The sequence below is a fragment of the Protopterus annectens genome, chromosome 1.part0 (genome assembly GCF_019279795.1).
Source record: "Protopterus annectens isolate FY-2018-M chromosome 1.part0, PAN1.0, whole genome shotgun sequence".
Taxonomy (NCBI): domain Eukaryota; kingdom Metazoa; phylum Chordata; order Ceratodontiformes; family Protopteridae; genus Protopterus; species Protopterus annectens.
The window spans coordinates 718,493,774-718,510,676 of NC_056725.1; positions in this window are offsets into that span (position 1 = coordinate 718,493,774).

The following is a 16,903-nucleotide window of genomic DNA, read 5'->3' on the forward strand; positions in this document are numbered from 1 at the left end:
TCATTGCAATGTGCATCCCAGGCAAGCCCAGTATTTTAGTGAACAATCTGGGCAGGTCTATCCTTCTATGTGAGTGTTTCCTCAGTTTATCAGTGGCATCCAAGATTGTCAGCCACTGGGGCCAGCCATGCTGCAATCTGTTTGCAACCCCTACTAATACCATGCACTGCAGTCTTTTTGCCCTGATCCCTCAAGAGGGATGGTCTCCAAGAAACACTCTAGTCCATACTTTGCTCCTGAGACTCCTGTATGCTTATCCTTCAACTCCTGTAATTATCATGTTCCTTCAGAAAATGGCCTGGTGTAAGGCAAAATTGATTATCATTGTTTCCTTTTGGCCACAAAGGATTTGCTTCCCCTTCCTTTGGCCTTACCTAGTGTACCAACCCTGGGTTCTGGATCCGTTTCTGGAACTGACCTCTCAGCCCTCCAGCAAGCCTTACTAACATGAAATACCTCAGTCTGACTACTTGGTTTCTCCACTTCCACTGATGTCTAGACTTGCCAGGCTGCCTTCCAGAGTTGCCTAGATTCTCACTTTCCACAAATCCTCCACCAGGAAAGCTGTAGAAATTGATGAAATAGATTCACCATTTGGGCTATTTCTAATTGGTCTAGGCCCCTTCTAAGCACCTTTTCCTTAGGTATTGGATTTCTGATGGGTTTGTTATTCTACAATTAAGGTACAATTAGCTGCAGTTTGTAATTTTCATGAGGGAGAGCAGCATGCTTCCATTGCTTCCTTGAGGGTTTCAAAAGTGGTTTTAAGGAGTGCCTTTCTTTTATTTTCATTTTGAGGGACCCTATGTCTTGTTGGGATGTCATGATTCTGTTAAAGTCTTTACCAAGTTGCTCTTTGAGCCCACAGGCTTGGCAGATCCGGAATTTCTGTCTTGCAAAATATTTCTGGTGGCAGTGATGTAAACTAAGAGGATTTTGAACTTCTGTGCCTTGTTATGTAAGCCCTCATATTTAATTTTTCATAAGGACAAGTTTCCCTTGGGACCAACCTGTCCTTCTTTTCCAGAGAGGCTTCAGAAGCTAACTTAAACCTGAGTATACACCTACTGGTCTTTCAAAATTTCTCAAATAAATGTATATGTTTCATTCTATGTATGTTCTCTGTCAAGAAAAAGTGATCAACTGTTTGTTTCCTTTTCTACAGCTAAATTGGGTTCCAGCATGTCAAAAGTTACCCTGCCCAGGTCACTCTCTGATTGCATTACCTTTGTGTGCACGCCTAAGGGACTATCACTGCACTGTAACCAAAGGCACAGTCTGCTAGGGTGTCTGCAAATACTGCATCCTTTTTTAAACCATGTTGCCTTTGATGATATTTGTGCAGCTGCTACATGGTCTACATTTCATACTTTTCTCTCTCATTTAATGATCTAAGACTCTTGTACAGAGACTTCTTTGATTCTACCATTCTCCAGAATATTTTTCCATGGCTCCTTCCTGGGTTATTCTAGCTGTGGACTCTATCCAACTTGTTGAGGTGGATGGAAAGACAACATTGGATATGAATGTTATGTATTTACCATAATTATAGATCTGTGTTGTCTTCTTCGTCCATTTCAACATTCCCACCCACTGTCACCATCCATATTTTCAATGATTTGATGTTGTCCTTTTCATTCTTCCTAAATGTATGGGTACTGGGTCTGACCTTGCATCTGACTTGTGAGGTCTCCTTCTCCGATCTGTCCTTCAATTTTAGAGCCCTTAGATCCTGTAGCCCCAAGAGTCTTGATATCTGATCCGAAGACAACTATGGCTTGACTCTGATGGCCTCCCTAACTAGTTCCACTCTTGGATTGGAATGAGTCTTATTGTTGAGTAGGAGCCACGTCTGGGGTGTTAGGATCCAGTCTGATGTTATCGGAGCCATCTTTGCCCCTCGGGGCCTTGGCATTGGACAACTTGGGTCTGACTCCTTCCTCGCGGCATAGATCTGGGCAGGGTTGGACCTTGGCAGCTCTAGTGTTTTGGGTCCAGTGCAGCCAACCATGGCTTTTCCCAGTCTGTCACCTTTCAAGGTAGTCGAGGGCTTTCACTTGACCGAGGGTTTGAATGCACTTTCATCTTTGAGCCCTACATCTATTCCCCTCTTTGGAACTGAGCACTGAACCTATCAGGTCTACTCCACAGGGACAGCCATCTGAGCTTTGAGCCTATCAGGCCTACTCCTCAGGGACAGCCGGTACTATTTAGCATCCAGATAGTTCCCATTGAGAAACTTCCCCTCTCTTTGGATGCTTCTCGAGATCATCCTGCTGAAGAGGTTCTCCAAAAGAGAACATGCAAAAGGAGGCACATAGATTTCCCCTATGGAATCTCTCACTGAGGTTGCTGCCTTTGATGAAGGGGGAAGGGTCCAGATCTCCACAGGATGATGTCTCATTTGGAGACATCCTGGAAATTCTTAAACAGAAAGGCAGATGGTATTCAGATACCCCTTCCCTGGAGGAGTCAGTTTTTCCTTGAAGCTTTTGGTTCTGGACCATATACTTCTTGGATGATTCCCCCAGTGGATAAGCTCATTGATTTAATCTCCTGCTGGGCATGGAAGGAACCAGTCTCTGTCGAACCAATTCCTGGATACCCAGACAAAATTTTGGCACCATCAAAAGACAGACTATGGTTGTGGTGGGAGCCATGATGAAGGAGCTAGCAGAGTAGAGTTCTTCTGTTCATCCCCCTAATAGAGAGCTTAGGGCATTGGACAGGTTTAGAAAGTGCATATTTGCTTCACCAACCTTTGCCTTGATGTCCCCTGAATTATTTAGTGCACTTCACAAGATCACAAATATATTTGACCAAGAAACTCTCCAAATCCTTCTCAGAGACCATGTCTGTGGAGGACTACAAGAAGTCCTCTTCACAGCTGGCCACTTTTTTGTTCATTTCCAATGCATCCATGAGGTTAGTATCCCATTCTGCAGAGGGTACCTCACGGGTGGCCAATTCAAGCATAGCCATCAGGAGACATACCTGGATGCTGTCATATGACTTTGTGAAGTCTTTCAAGTCTTCTTTCATCAATGCTTCCTTTGATAGAATGTCTTTGTTTGGCCTTTCTGTAAAAGAAATGCTTTCCCACAGTGAACAGGATGGAAAGACCCTGTCTGCTGTAGGGATATGCTTTTCTACCCCTCAACAATCCTTTTCCCAGAATCAAAGAGGAGGTAAGAAAATGTGGTTCTTTAAATCCCAGGGACCTTTCCAGGATTTACACAGAGACAACTCCACCAGTGACAGAGGGGGGAGTTCAAATGGAAGATGCCATCCTTGTGGCAGGGGAGGCCTGCAAAACCAGAGTTTCTGAGATTTTTATTTTTGGGTATACCCTTTCAGCACTCCCGATGGGTTACCCAACTACCCACCTCTTGGTGTATTTAGGGGTGTTTGTCTTTGCACCCAGACACCTGGGCTTCTATAACAAAAGATTATTGGGTGCTAAAAATAATATCTGGAGGTTATTTCATACCATTTTTCCAGATTCGCCCAAGCAAAAGAAGAACGCTTCCTGACTTGCCACCCAGTCAGAGAAAAGCTGTCACTTAGGAGATTCAAAAGCTGCTAGACAAATAAGTTATTTATGAGGCCCCACCACAGCAAACAGGATTCTGAACTTAACTCAGGTTCTTTTTAGTGCCAAAAAAGACGGGACTGGAAACCAATTTTGGATCTAAGCAAACTGAACCAATTTGTGAAGAAGTCAAAGTTCAGAATGGTCATGGTTCAGTCCATTTTACCCTTTTTACACAAGGATGATCAGATGTGCTTAGTCAATCATCAGGATGCGTACTATCACATCAAGATGAACAGATGATCCTGAAGATTTCTGCACTTTTGGCTGGGAGCCAGTCACTGTCAGTTCATAGCACTGCCCTTTGGTCTCAACACAGCCCACAGGATGTTTAACAAGTGTATGGCAGTGGTAGCAGCTGTCCTCAGACTGCTGGAATTCTGAGTGCTTCCATATTTAGCTGACTGGCTCCTCACCAGTCCAACCAGACCAGAACAGTCCAGGGACTATTTGTTCCAACTTTGTCAATGACTAGGCATTTCAGTCAACACCTCCAAGTCTCATCTATGACTTGTACAGAGTTTGGAGTGCATAGGGGCCCAGTTGAAAACAGTAAATCAGATAGCCACCCTTCCTACATATCATGTAGACAGAATCAAAATTCAGGTACAGCAAATTCTTGTTCAACCTTCTCCTCCAGCCAGACTTGTCCTTCAGGATCTAGGTTTGATGACAGTGGCCATAACCTTAGTTCCTGTGGCCTGTTTCTATATGCATGTTCTCCATAGCTGTTCAGTGGTCTATTCTGCATCCCCTTTTGTCCTTCCCAGTCAAGCTCACCCAAGTATGCAAGGATCATCTTCATAGGTGTATTCAATCACATGAGGTGTGTGTAAGCTGTTCCTTTATTCTGTCTCCCCCACTAGCCACAGTAACCACAGATTCCTCACAGTTGGGGTGGGGGGCATTTCTTGGGATGGACAGTCCAAGACACATAGTTCCCCCAAGAGACCAATTCACATATCAAAGTTCTGGAGATAAGAGTAGCCCTACTAGCATTGCATGCCTTTCAAGATGTTCTCCCTCTAGAGTCTATTAGAGTACAAGCCAACAGCATGTTTTTTGGTCTGGTACATCATCAAATGGGGGGATCCCGATCTTACCCCCTCTGTTGAGAGATGATAAAAGTGTGGTAGTGGACAATCTCCAGCTGTTTTCTTATGGCAACATACAGGCCAGGGAAATCGAGTGTACTAGACGACAAACACAGCAGATCAATTTTGATGCCTCACAAGTTGTCTGCCAATCAATCATTGGTGGAGATTTTCCGTCATTGGAGCCAACTTTGCTACAATCTTTTTGCATCTCCCCACAAGTGCAGCAAGATCGGATGTCCTTTTCATTTTTCCTCACTCTTGGGTTATGGATGTGTGACCCTCAATCTCATTTTAAAGGGTCTCTTACCAGCTTCATCTTCTCAGTCAGGGGCTCAAACCCCCTCAGTTTTTCTGTTTCTTCAGACCTGAGGAAGCAATCACACAACATTCTAGAGCTTCCTTGGAGCCTCTGTGTAAATCTGTTAAGACCTCGGATCTGAAATTACTGGATCCAGGACCTACTTTGGCCCAGTCAGATCCGGGGCTCTTATCGGATCTGACAGGCACTACCACCATTACTGTCTCTCCTAGGTCGTCCTCTCCCACTTCATATCCAAAGGCCTTGGATCCAAGCATGCAAACTCGAACTCCTTAATTTACAATGAGAGCAGGTTCCCCAACGCTGCCCTCAAAACTGCTTCAGACCCCCCTCTAGACTGTCCAGGCCTGCTTTAGTCACCTCCTCTAGGTCCTGCAGGAGTCTGTCAGATATTGATATGGACAGGATGATGCAGAGGTTCCTCATAACTCAAAACCAGATGGGAGTGTTGTCTGTCTCCAGTCAGATCCACGAGTGTCGGTGCTGCTTTGATCCAGCCTCCTTCAACAATCCAATCAGCAACTTTGAAGCTCCAAAATCCTAGGTACCCGAGAGAGTCTGTTTCTGAAGCTCCCTTCCTCAACTCCGATGAATACCTTGACCAGCTCTGCTCTGAGATCATCTGATCATAGGTGTATACTAGTCTAATGGCCCTGAAGCCTTTACAAGCTTAGCCCATAGAAGTGCCCTGGCATCCTGCCACCCGACATTAGTTCCCAGTGCATGCATCAAGTAGAGCCACTGGAGTGATCCCCAGGGTGAACTTTCTATTTCCCATCCATTCATCAAGATTTCTCTTGAAGAGGGCCAGTGAGGTGCTCTGCTTGACATATATGGGAAGTCTATTCCAGAGCATGAGCAGTCTCTGGGTTATGAACCTGTCACTTCAGCATGTTCTGTTGATTGTGGTAATTAGGTTGAGGTCTCTGGAGCATGTGGTGTGGATGAATTATGATTTCTTTAGATGTAGCATTTCTAACAGAGCTGGGTCAGACATGGCTTTGTAAGTCAAATAGTGATAGCCTCTTAGTAGACGATATGAGACATAGAATAGCTGGAGTTTTTTGAGTCTGTCCATGTACAATGTGTTTAAGGCCTGGATCCTCTTTGTGAGGTACTTTTGTGGCCTTTCCAGCTGTTGCATGTGTCAAGTGAGGTACATGCCAAATGGGGCATTATACTGGATGACTGGCCTTATGAGGGAAGAGTAGAGAGAGATGATGAATTCTTTCTTCCTGGATGAAAAACCCTTGGAAATGAGATGTGCCACATAGAAGGACTTTCTGACCACATTGGCAATGTGGAAGTCAAAGGAGAGGTTGCTGTCAACCTGTGTCCCCAGATCTCTTATAATGCCTTCAGTGTTCAGTGGGCTCCCATCAATGTGGTAATTAGTGGGAACTGAGTTTTTCCCAAAGGGGATGATGACGTTGGAGGGAGGGGTTTAGTTCTGACTTTTTCAGATCTGACTCTTCCTCTAGGCACTTTGGCCTTCGACAGCTCGGATCCAATTCTGTTTGGAGACCACGGATTCGGGATGATTCCCACCCATGCTTCTGTGACTGTCTGGGCTTCAAGGAAGATGGGGGAGTTTCTCTTGGTCTGGTGTTTTCCCAGATTGTGCAAAGGGCTTTCTCTGTTCAGAGAACTGACCTCTTTTGCCTCCAGTTATCCTCTTCATCCTTCTGTGGATCTGAGTGCTGGGCCAGTCATCTCTGTACAGGTAAGCCTGGCTTGAAGAGCCTTCAAGTTCTTCCCCTGAGGAAGACCCCCTTTCTTGTGATACCTTCCCTGAACACCGCACAGAGGAGGCTCCTTGGAAGAAAATGTGTAAAAAGAGACACACTGACTCCCCAATGCAGTCACTCATAGAAGACATTGACTTTGATGAGGGAGAAGGTGGAGAAGGATCCCCACAATCACCACCTGATGATGTCTCTTTTGGAGATATCTTGGAGATTCTTAGGCCAACCTCCTTCTTCTGAAGAGTCTGTTTTCTTCAGTGCTTTCAGGGTGGGACCGTCTGTGTCTTGGGTGACCCCCCGGTGGACCTTATTGACTTAGTTTCCCACGGGCTTGGAAGGAGACAGACACTATCAAGCCAATCCCCAAACACCTGGACAGGTATCTGGTTGCTCTCAAAGACAGACTTCATTTGCTAAGGGTGTCCTTGCTGATGCCATCAAGAAGGAGATTGCTGAACAGAGCTTCTCGGTCCATCAGCCGAACGGGGAGTCTTGAGTGATGGATAGGTTTGGTAAGCACATTTACACCTCAGCTATACTTTCACTAAAATCGTTAAATTACATGGCACATTTCACTCATTTCCATAAAGATTTGGTCAAGGAGCTATCCATTTCTCTTGCAGAGACCATATTGGATGAAGACTTCAAGAAAGTATCTCCCTAATTGGCTACTCCATGAGGCTCATCTCCCATTCAGCGGAGGGTAGCTCAAGGGCAACCAGCTCAGGTATTACAATCAGAAGGCATGCCTGGATGAGACTTGGTGACTCTAAAAAAACTTTCAAAGCATTCTTTGTCAATTCCTCCTTCGATGGCTTCTCCTTGTTTGGGCCATCTGACAAAGAGACTCTTACCCACACCGAGCTGGAAGGAATGACCCTGTCTACCATTGGGATCAAGTTTTTTGCTCCTCAACGCACTTTTTCCAGAAATCATTGAGGTAGGAAGAAGACTTGGTTTTGAAAGTCCCAAGGTTGTTTTTCAGGATCAACATGGGGATTCTTCCTTCAGAGGCAGATGAGGAAGTTTCAGTGGTAGGTGTTGCCCCAGGGATAGAGGGAGGTCAGTAGAATCAAGGCTTGAGAGAACCTTTCTCTGACAAGCTCTATCAGTGGTCCTGAAGCACTGTCTGTCTGTCCATCTCTGGAGGCAGTCGGGGGTCATTGTTCCCTCCACCTAGACACCTGGACTAACCTGACCATAAATACCTGGGTGCTAAGCACAATAGCCAGAGGTTATTACATTCCTTTTTCCCTTCCACCTTCAGTGGGCCAAAAGAAACTCCCTATTGTACTACCCAGTCAGAGGGAGCACCCAGTATTGGAAATTCAAAAAGTACTGCAAAAAAGAGTCATCCAAGTGGTCTTAACTGAGCAAAGAGTATTTGGAACTTACTCCCACTTTCGTTTAGTGCCAAAGAAAATGGGGGACCTGAGATCCATTCTAGATCTGAGCAGTCTAAATCAATATGTGAAGAAGTTAAAGTTCTGAATGGTTATGGTTCAGTCCATTCTACCGCTTTTGTGCCAGGACAATTGGATGTGCTCAATAGACCCTCAGGATGCATACTATCACATCAAAATAGACAGACGCTGCAAAAGTCATTTACGCTTTAGGCTGGGAGCCATTCATTACCAATTCAGAGCTCTGCCCTTTGAAATAACCACAGCCCACAAGGTGTTTACCAAAAGCATGGCAGCTCACCTGAGACTGAAAGCATTCTAGGTGTTTCCATATTTGGGCAATTGGCTTCTAACTGCCTCAACCTGGCATTACTATAAAACTTACTAAATTCAACCTGTCCCCTGTTCAGAGGTTGGAATTCATCAGTGTTTTTCAAGATACAATGAATCAGGTAGCTTATTTGTCTCCTCACAGCATAACATCATTGAGAAACCAAGAATGGGACATAATTTGTTTACTGTCTCCATCAGCGAGACTGATTCTTCAGGCTCTGGGCTCTATGTCAGGTGCCATCATCTTAATGCCCTTAGCAAGATTCTTTATGCAAGTACGCCAATGGACCTAGGCTGTTCAGTTATCTGTTCTTTACCAGCAATTATCTGTTTCTATCAAGTTAACTCCAGTTTGCAGATGACATTCCCAATGGTGGATTCACTCAGACAACCTGTTCTTGGGCAGGCCATTCCTTTTTCCTACCCCCACAGCCACAGTAACCATAGACAGTTCCCAATTAGGGTGAGAGTAGCATTTTGAGGAAAGATGGTCCAAGGCAAGTGGTCTTCCTTGGAGACCAGATTGCATATCAATGTCTTATAGATGAGAGCATTTCATCTAACATTGCAAGCTTTTCAGGATGCCATCCCTGGTGGGACGATTGCACCACACACCGACACATGTCAGTAGTCTGGTATATCAACAAACAAGAAGGAACCCGTTCTTACCTGTTATGCAGAGAGGCCAAGAGAGTCTGGAAATGGGTGATATCTTCAGACTGCTTTCTAGTTGCAACACAATACTGTGGATAACCAGCATTCTAGCAGGCAATCTCAGCAGGTGCATTCTGACCCCTCATGAGTGGTCCTTCAATCAGTCAGTGGCAAATCTGATTTTCGGCCGTTGGGGCCAACCTTGTTGTGACCTCTTTGCTTTTCCCCAAGCCAAGTGCAGCAAGTACTTCGCTCTGATCCCCCCTCTGGGGGAGTCCTTGAGGGATGCTGTAGTTCACAATAAAACCAAAATATGACAAAACACGGCCAGTAGAAAGAATAAAAATAACCAGCTTGCACTTTTATTAGCAAAAAAAGTCTCAAGTCTCTAGCGCTTTGGCAACAAATGCCTTCTAGGAGTACATCAGTGAGAAAAAGCAGTGCCATTTTATACATACATTAACTATCAATTATTAAACAATTAACTAATGAATTAATATCTGAAACATTAAATATTATATTGCTATTATACTTAGAAAACAGTTACATCAAAAGTTTCCATGAACATTCAGTATTAAGCCCACAAGGGCTTAAAGTATTATATTTTAATATATAAATACTTTCTGTATATAACAAATGTTTAAGTGACAGAACCCCAATTAACTTGTTCTAGGATGCTGGCTTGCAAAGAGTGGATTGCTATTATGAAACAGCTTAAAATGCATGGCAACAGGACTAGCAACATTTTTATGTCTCTAATGTGCTCCTGCAATCTCAATTTAAAACTTCTCTTAGTTTCACCTATATAAAAGAGACTGCAGGAGCACCTGAGAACATAAATAACATTAGATGTTACACACGTAAAATGTCCTTTAGAAGTGAAAGGAACACCATTACTATAACTAAAAAAATCAACAATATATTTGCATGCTGAGCAATTTGTACAACCACTAGTGCCCATCATACCTAAAGTGCTGCATAACTTTTCCACTGGCTTAAGAAACTTATTATGTATAATAATGTCCTGTATGTTCCTACCTCTAGTGTACGAAAATATAGGAAATCTACACAATGTGTCACAAAATACTTTAAATTTAAATAAAGATGGCCAAAATACTTGATTATCTTGACTTGTTCATGAGAAAAAACATTATAAGAAATAACTATATACATTTGCCTAACTTCTAACTTCTATTTTCTAATATTACTGCCAGTATATCTTCTATAATAATTCATAACAGAACTACTAGCTGCTAATGAATTATTTTGTCCAATGAATTATTTGTTAGTTTAACCAGCGTCTTCTGGATATCTTTCATATAATAACCCCTTTTCAAGAACATATTTATGGAAGTACACATTTTCTTGTACAATTCCTTATTATCAGTACATAGTCTATAGACTCTCAGTAACTTTCAAAAAGGGTAAAGAATCCAACAAATGAGGTGGATGGCTGCTAGTTCTGTGTAAAAAATGATTACTGTTATCAAACTTTCGATGTATTTTAGTTTTACTTTTTTCACCAACTATACCTGTTAAATCAATATCCAGAAAACTTATAGTTTGGCCCTGTTGAAGCCCATCAAATTTAATTTGAAACCTATTAACATCCAAATCTTTGACAAAAACAGGTAAATTGGTCACCCTACCCTTACACAAAAATACTAGGTCATCTATAAATTTATAATAGGAAACAATAAAAGTTCTAAAGAAATTATGTCTGTATAGATATTCTGCCTGCAAATGATGCACCCATAGCAGTGCCTATTTTTGAACATAAATATCTTCACAAAAATAATTACTAGTAAGACAAAATTCAATCAATTTAATGCATAATTACTTAGAGGACTGTCTCCTAAAAAGAACTTGGTAGCATCTAAATCATGTTGATGTTGTATAGAAGTATACAAACTTTTAACGTCAACAGACACCCAGTACATGTCTTTAGTCCACTCAGTTTCTTTAACTTTATCTAAAAAATCAAAAGAATCTTTTATAAAAGATGGTAACTTCATTACATAGGGTAGTAAATAACTATGTAAAAATACACCTATGTTTTGTAAAAAATAATGAGTAGCAGAAATAATGGGCCTTCCTGGGGGATGTTGCATGCTTTTATAAAGCTTGGGTAAACAGTAAAAATATGCTATGGAATTGTTTTCATTATATAGCTTTTTATCTACATCTTGTTTAGAAAAATACCCAAGTCTAACCTTTAAAAAGTAAATGCTGAAATTCTTTTTGTGCAGTTTGATAATCACTCACTGTCACCTTTACATATTCTTCAGTATTACTAAGATGTTCCATGCACATTTCCATGTACTGATTAGCACGAATCTGATTTTTGGCCATTGGGGCCAGCCTTGTTGTGATCTCTTTGCTTCTCTCCAAGTCAAGTGCAGCAAGTACTTCACTCTGATCCCCCCTCTGGGGGAGTCCTTGAGGGATGCTGTAGTTCACAGTTGGCCCTCCAGTCTCCTTTATGCTTATCCCCCTCTACAGTTGATCCCAAAGTTTCTGCAGAAAGCCAGACAGCTGAAGAGTTCAGTGATCCTCATTGCCCCATACTGGCCTCATCAGGTATAGTTCCTCTTTCTCTGCTATCATCTGAAATATCCACCATGGAATCTGGAGCTCAGACAGGATCTCTTCTCTCATCCATCACGGAATCAACATGCCAATCTACTTACCCTCAAACTGACCACTTGGTATCTCCAATTCCAGTAATTCTACAAAGGTCCAGGCTTGCTTCCCCTTTTCAAGACATAGTTTTAAAAAGCTTCTACTAAAAATTGTACCAAAACAAATAGAAAAGATTTGCCATTTGGGCTTCCAAAAAGAATATTGATCCTTTTTCAGCCATCCTTCACTTTCTGACCTCTCTTCAAGGAAGGGGCTAGTTTTTCCACTGTAGAACTTCAGCTCACAGCTATGTCCAATTTTCATGCTGGAGATTTTTCTGGCTACCTTGCTACATTTAAATTATGTAAGGCCTTCCATGAAAGGTATTTTTCTGCTTAGACCTCCTAGAAAAGATCCTACTCTTCATTGGATCTAACTGTTATCCTTCAAGGACTAACTAAAAAAACCTTTGAACTATCAAATGGTTGTGAAATTAAATTCCTTTTGTGGAAAACCATTCATCTGATGTCAATTTTCACGTAATCCTTGACTGTGGGATTGGTTCTGAGCTTCAGAACTGACACGGCCATTTACTTCAGCTTGTGCCTTCCAAACTCTCGAGCTAGGCTCTACCCATAATGCTCCTCTCTAAATTACCTCAGATCTCATTTACCGCTTCATGTGTCAGACACATCCAACCTCTCTCGAGCTTTGGCAGTTCTTTAAAGTAAGTTTTTTTCCTTTGAATTTCTTTAAATCCCTCTTATTATACTTACATTTATCTTCTTAAATTCTTACTGTTTCTACCCACTCCTCTCACTTCCTTTCTGTGCGTGTGGGTGATCTTTCACCCACATTTTCTCTACTGTTAGGTAGGTTTCTCTACATACCATTGCTGGTACTCTCCTTTTAGCTATTTAGGTATTTTTTGGATACCATAGTTGTTACCCCTTTCTCTTTTCTTTAAAAAAAAAAAAAAAAAAAAAAACATTGCTGTCCCTTTTTTCTCTGTGTGTGTGATCTTTATCAGCTTTAAGCCTTCCTTTCTGGTATGGCTGATAAATCCGATTCTTTGGTTAAACCTTCTAAGGGCAGTTCTGGCTTTAAAAGGTGCGAGAAGTGAGACAGAAAGATGCCCAACTCAGACGGGCAAGTCTGCTGTGTATATTGTTTAGGAGTTGCACACCTGCAGGAACACTGCTCTATATGTCATGGTTTCTCCACCAGGACTTTAACTGAGCGGAGAAACAAATTAATCTTGAAAGGCTTACTAAAAGGGGATTTTGAAGAGGACATATCTGGGTCTAGGACTGAAGCCAGTTATTCATCCTCTTCTAAACAGAAGAAATGCTCACACTCGGTTCCAAGCAGTTCCTTGGAACCACCTAAAAAGGTATCTAAGCAGACTATGGTGTCGATAGTTCCCTCAATGCTGATAAGCAATACTGATTTGGCACCGTCTACTTCATCAGACAAGACAAATACTGCTTCGGCACCAGATGTTTTGTCAGTACCGGTGCAGACCACTTTGATTTCGATTCCAAGATCAAAGTACTTTCCCTCTGTCATATGCTTCTCCAATCCTCAGTGGCCCTATTCCATGAACCAGAGAAGGGGTAGGCTATGGTTCAAAAAGTCCCAAGGGGCTTTCCATGACTCACGTGGTAAAGACTTTCCCCAGGGCAGAGGGTGGAGTAACAATGGAAGACGCCATCTTAGAGGTAGAGGTGGTACACAGAACCAGGGGTCCAGAGATACTTTCTCTGGTAACTTCTACCAGCACTCCTGAACAGAGGCCCAACTGCTTTCCTCTGGAGGCAGTCAGGGGACGATTATCCCTACACCAGTCTACCTGGCTACAGATAATATCAGACAAATGGGTGCAAGGAATCATTTCCAGAGGTTACATTGTTCTCCTTTCCTCAAATCCAAACATACAAAAAAAAAAGACTCCCAGACATTCCACCCAGTCACAAGGAAGCAGCAATTGTACAGATTTAAAAACTGCTCAAAAAAAAAAAGTCATCCAAAAAGTCTTACCAGACCAGAGGATCCGAGTTTTACTTCAGATTCTTTTCAGTGCCCAAAAAAGACAGGGGACTGGAGACCCATTTTGGATCTCAGTTTAACAAAGCAGTTCAGCAAACCAAACTCCAGTTGGTCTTAGTACAGTCAGTACTTCCATTCTTGGAAAAAGACGTTTGGATATGCTCTGTAGATCTTCAGGATGCATTTTACCATATAAAAATGGACACACGTTCCAGGAGATTTCTGCACTTTTGACTGGGAGCCAGTCATTTCGAGTTCAGAGTACTGCCCTTTGGTCTCACCACAGCCCCAGGATGTTTACAAAATGCATGGCAGTAGTAGCACCTCATCTCAGACTGCAGGGATTTTGAGTTTTTCCTTATTTCCACAACTGGCTCCTTATCGTTTCCACCAGGCGTCAACTAGCACAGGCAAGAGATTGCACTCTGCATCTTTGCACCTCTTTAGGCATTTCAATAAATTATGAAAAGTTAAATCTGCAGCCTACACAATAACAGTAATTTATCAGAGCTCTGTTAAATACAGTTACAGGAACTGCTTCATTCCCAGTGGAAAGGCTCCAAAAGATCAAATCACAAGTAAACCATATTATTCAGAACAGAAGTGTTCCCGCCAGACTAATCTTACAGGCACTAGGCTCAATGGCAGCCTTTATTACTCTAGTTCCCTTAGCCAAATATCACATGTGAATTCTCCAATGGTTTCTGGCCTCCCAATGGTCCTTAATGAATCAGGTGATGTCACATCACATCTTGATCACCAACCGCTGCAAACAAGACCGGTCGTGGTAGCTCCATTCCGACCAGATACTTTCATGCCATTCTTTCATTCTTCCACAGCCCTGAGCCATAGTGACCACGGATGCTTCCCAGATAGGGTGGGGGAGCATTATCTGGGAAAGACAGTCCAAGGCACATGGTCACCAATGGAGGCCAATTTGCACATCAGTGTTCTACAGTTCAGTGTAGTGCTCTTAGCATTGCAAGCATTTCAGAATGCCCTTCCACTAGGAGCAGTGGCAATCCAAACAGACAGCATGTCAGTAGTGTGGTACATCAACAAACAAGGAGGAACCAAATCTTACCAACTTTGTCAAGAAGCCCTCAGAGTTTGTCAATGGGAAATTTCGTCCAACCACTTTCTCACAGTAATGCATATTCTGGGGAGCTCCAGTGTGATAGCAGACAAGCTAAGCAGAACTATTTTGCTGCCTCACAAGGGGTCTGTCAATCCTGTGGTGATTGGAAAGATCTTCCGCCCGTAGGGCCAACTTTGCTGTAATGTCTTTGCATCCCCTCTGAACAGCATATCCAGCAGTTACTTTGCCTTGATTTTCCCCCTCCGGGGAAGTCACTGAGAGATATGCTCTCCTCCAAGATTAACACCTGGTCTCGTGTACGCCTTTCCCCAACTCCCCTAATATCTCAGTTTCTAAAGAATTCAATAGGTCAAAGTCCACAATAATCCTCATTGCCCTGTTCTGGTTTCAACAACTTTGGTTCTTCTTCATTTGGCCTCATCTTCTTTGGAAACCTTACATTCTGGACCCAGCTCAAGATCTATTATCTCATCCAGAAGGAATGGTTCATCCAAAACTCCAACATCTCAAGCTCACTGCCTGGCTTCTCCAATTCCCATGATTGCCAGGCATTCTTCCCTTTCCACTCCCGTCCATCAATCACAAAATCATCGTGGCCCATTGCAAACCCTCTACTAGGAAATTGTACCAGATTGGGAACAATTTGCTAGATGGGCTCTTAATAATGCTATAGACCCTTACACAGTCTGTGTGCATAAAGTACTGGATTTTTTAGTTAGCTAATCTTTATCAAACTGGCTCTTCAGTCTCTGCCATTAGGATCCACATAGCTGCAATATCTAATTTGCACACTGGTTTCAATGGTTCTTCGCTTATGTCACATAAACTTTGTAAAGCCTTTTTAAAGGGACTCCTAATGTTAAGACCTCCTTTTAAAGAGCCCATTGATTCATGGGATTTCCCCCCAGTACTACAATCTCTTACTCTTTCCGCTTTTGAACCGTCAGATATATGTGGCTTAAAGTATCTGACTTGGAAAACTTCATTTTTAGTAGCTGTCACTTCTGCAAAAGAGTATCTGAAATTCAAGCTTTGTCCTGCAAACCTCCCTACATAATATTTCACAAAGACAGTGTCTTCCTCAGGACTAATCCTTCCTTCCTGCCAATGGTAGTTTCAGAATCCAATATCAATCAAACCCTGCAACTACTGGTCTTTTTCCCTAATTTCTCCAATAAAGGAGAGTATTGTCAACATGTATTAGACATTTGTAGACAATTACATTTTTATCTTCACAGAACAAAAAATTTCAGGAAATATGACCAATTATTCCTTGCTTTTTTCTCACTTTCCTTAAGTAAACCAGTTATCATGATTACCTTAGCTAAATGGCTGAAAGATTGTATCACGTTTATCTGTCATTTAAAGGGCCTTCATCTTTCACACCTGATGAAAGCCCAGTCAACTAGAGCTGTGTCAGCTTCTGCAGTATTTCATGCTAGAGCTTCTTTGGATGACTTTTGTACAGCAGCTACATGGTCTTATACCTTTATCACTCATTACAAATTCGACCAGGTCTCTAGGGGACATGCATCTTTCGGTTCAATGGTGCTTAGGAATATCCTTCCATGAGACCTCCCAAGATTCAGGTAGCTAGGGCCTCTGTCCCACAGTCAAGGATTACGTGAAGATTGACAACATCAGCTAAGCAAGTTATGTCTTATCATAACATTCCATCTGTGTTGTTGATCTTCACTAATCCTTAACATTCCCCCTTCCTTCCCCCAGTGTGAGACTATTAGTGGATTGAATACTCCCTAGACTGTCTTCATAATAAGGACAGAGATCTGGTCTTTTCTTATTTACTGTCTGTCTACCACTATTTTAGGCAAACTCAATCTGAGGTAATTTAGAGAGGAGCATTGTGGGTAGAGCCTAGCTCGAGAGTTTGAAAGGCACTAGCTGAAGTAAATGGCCGAGTCTGTTCCGTCGCTCAGAACAGAGCCCACAGTCAAGGATTAGTGAAGATCAACAGCACAGATGGAATGTT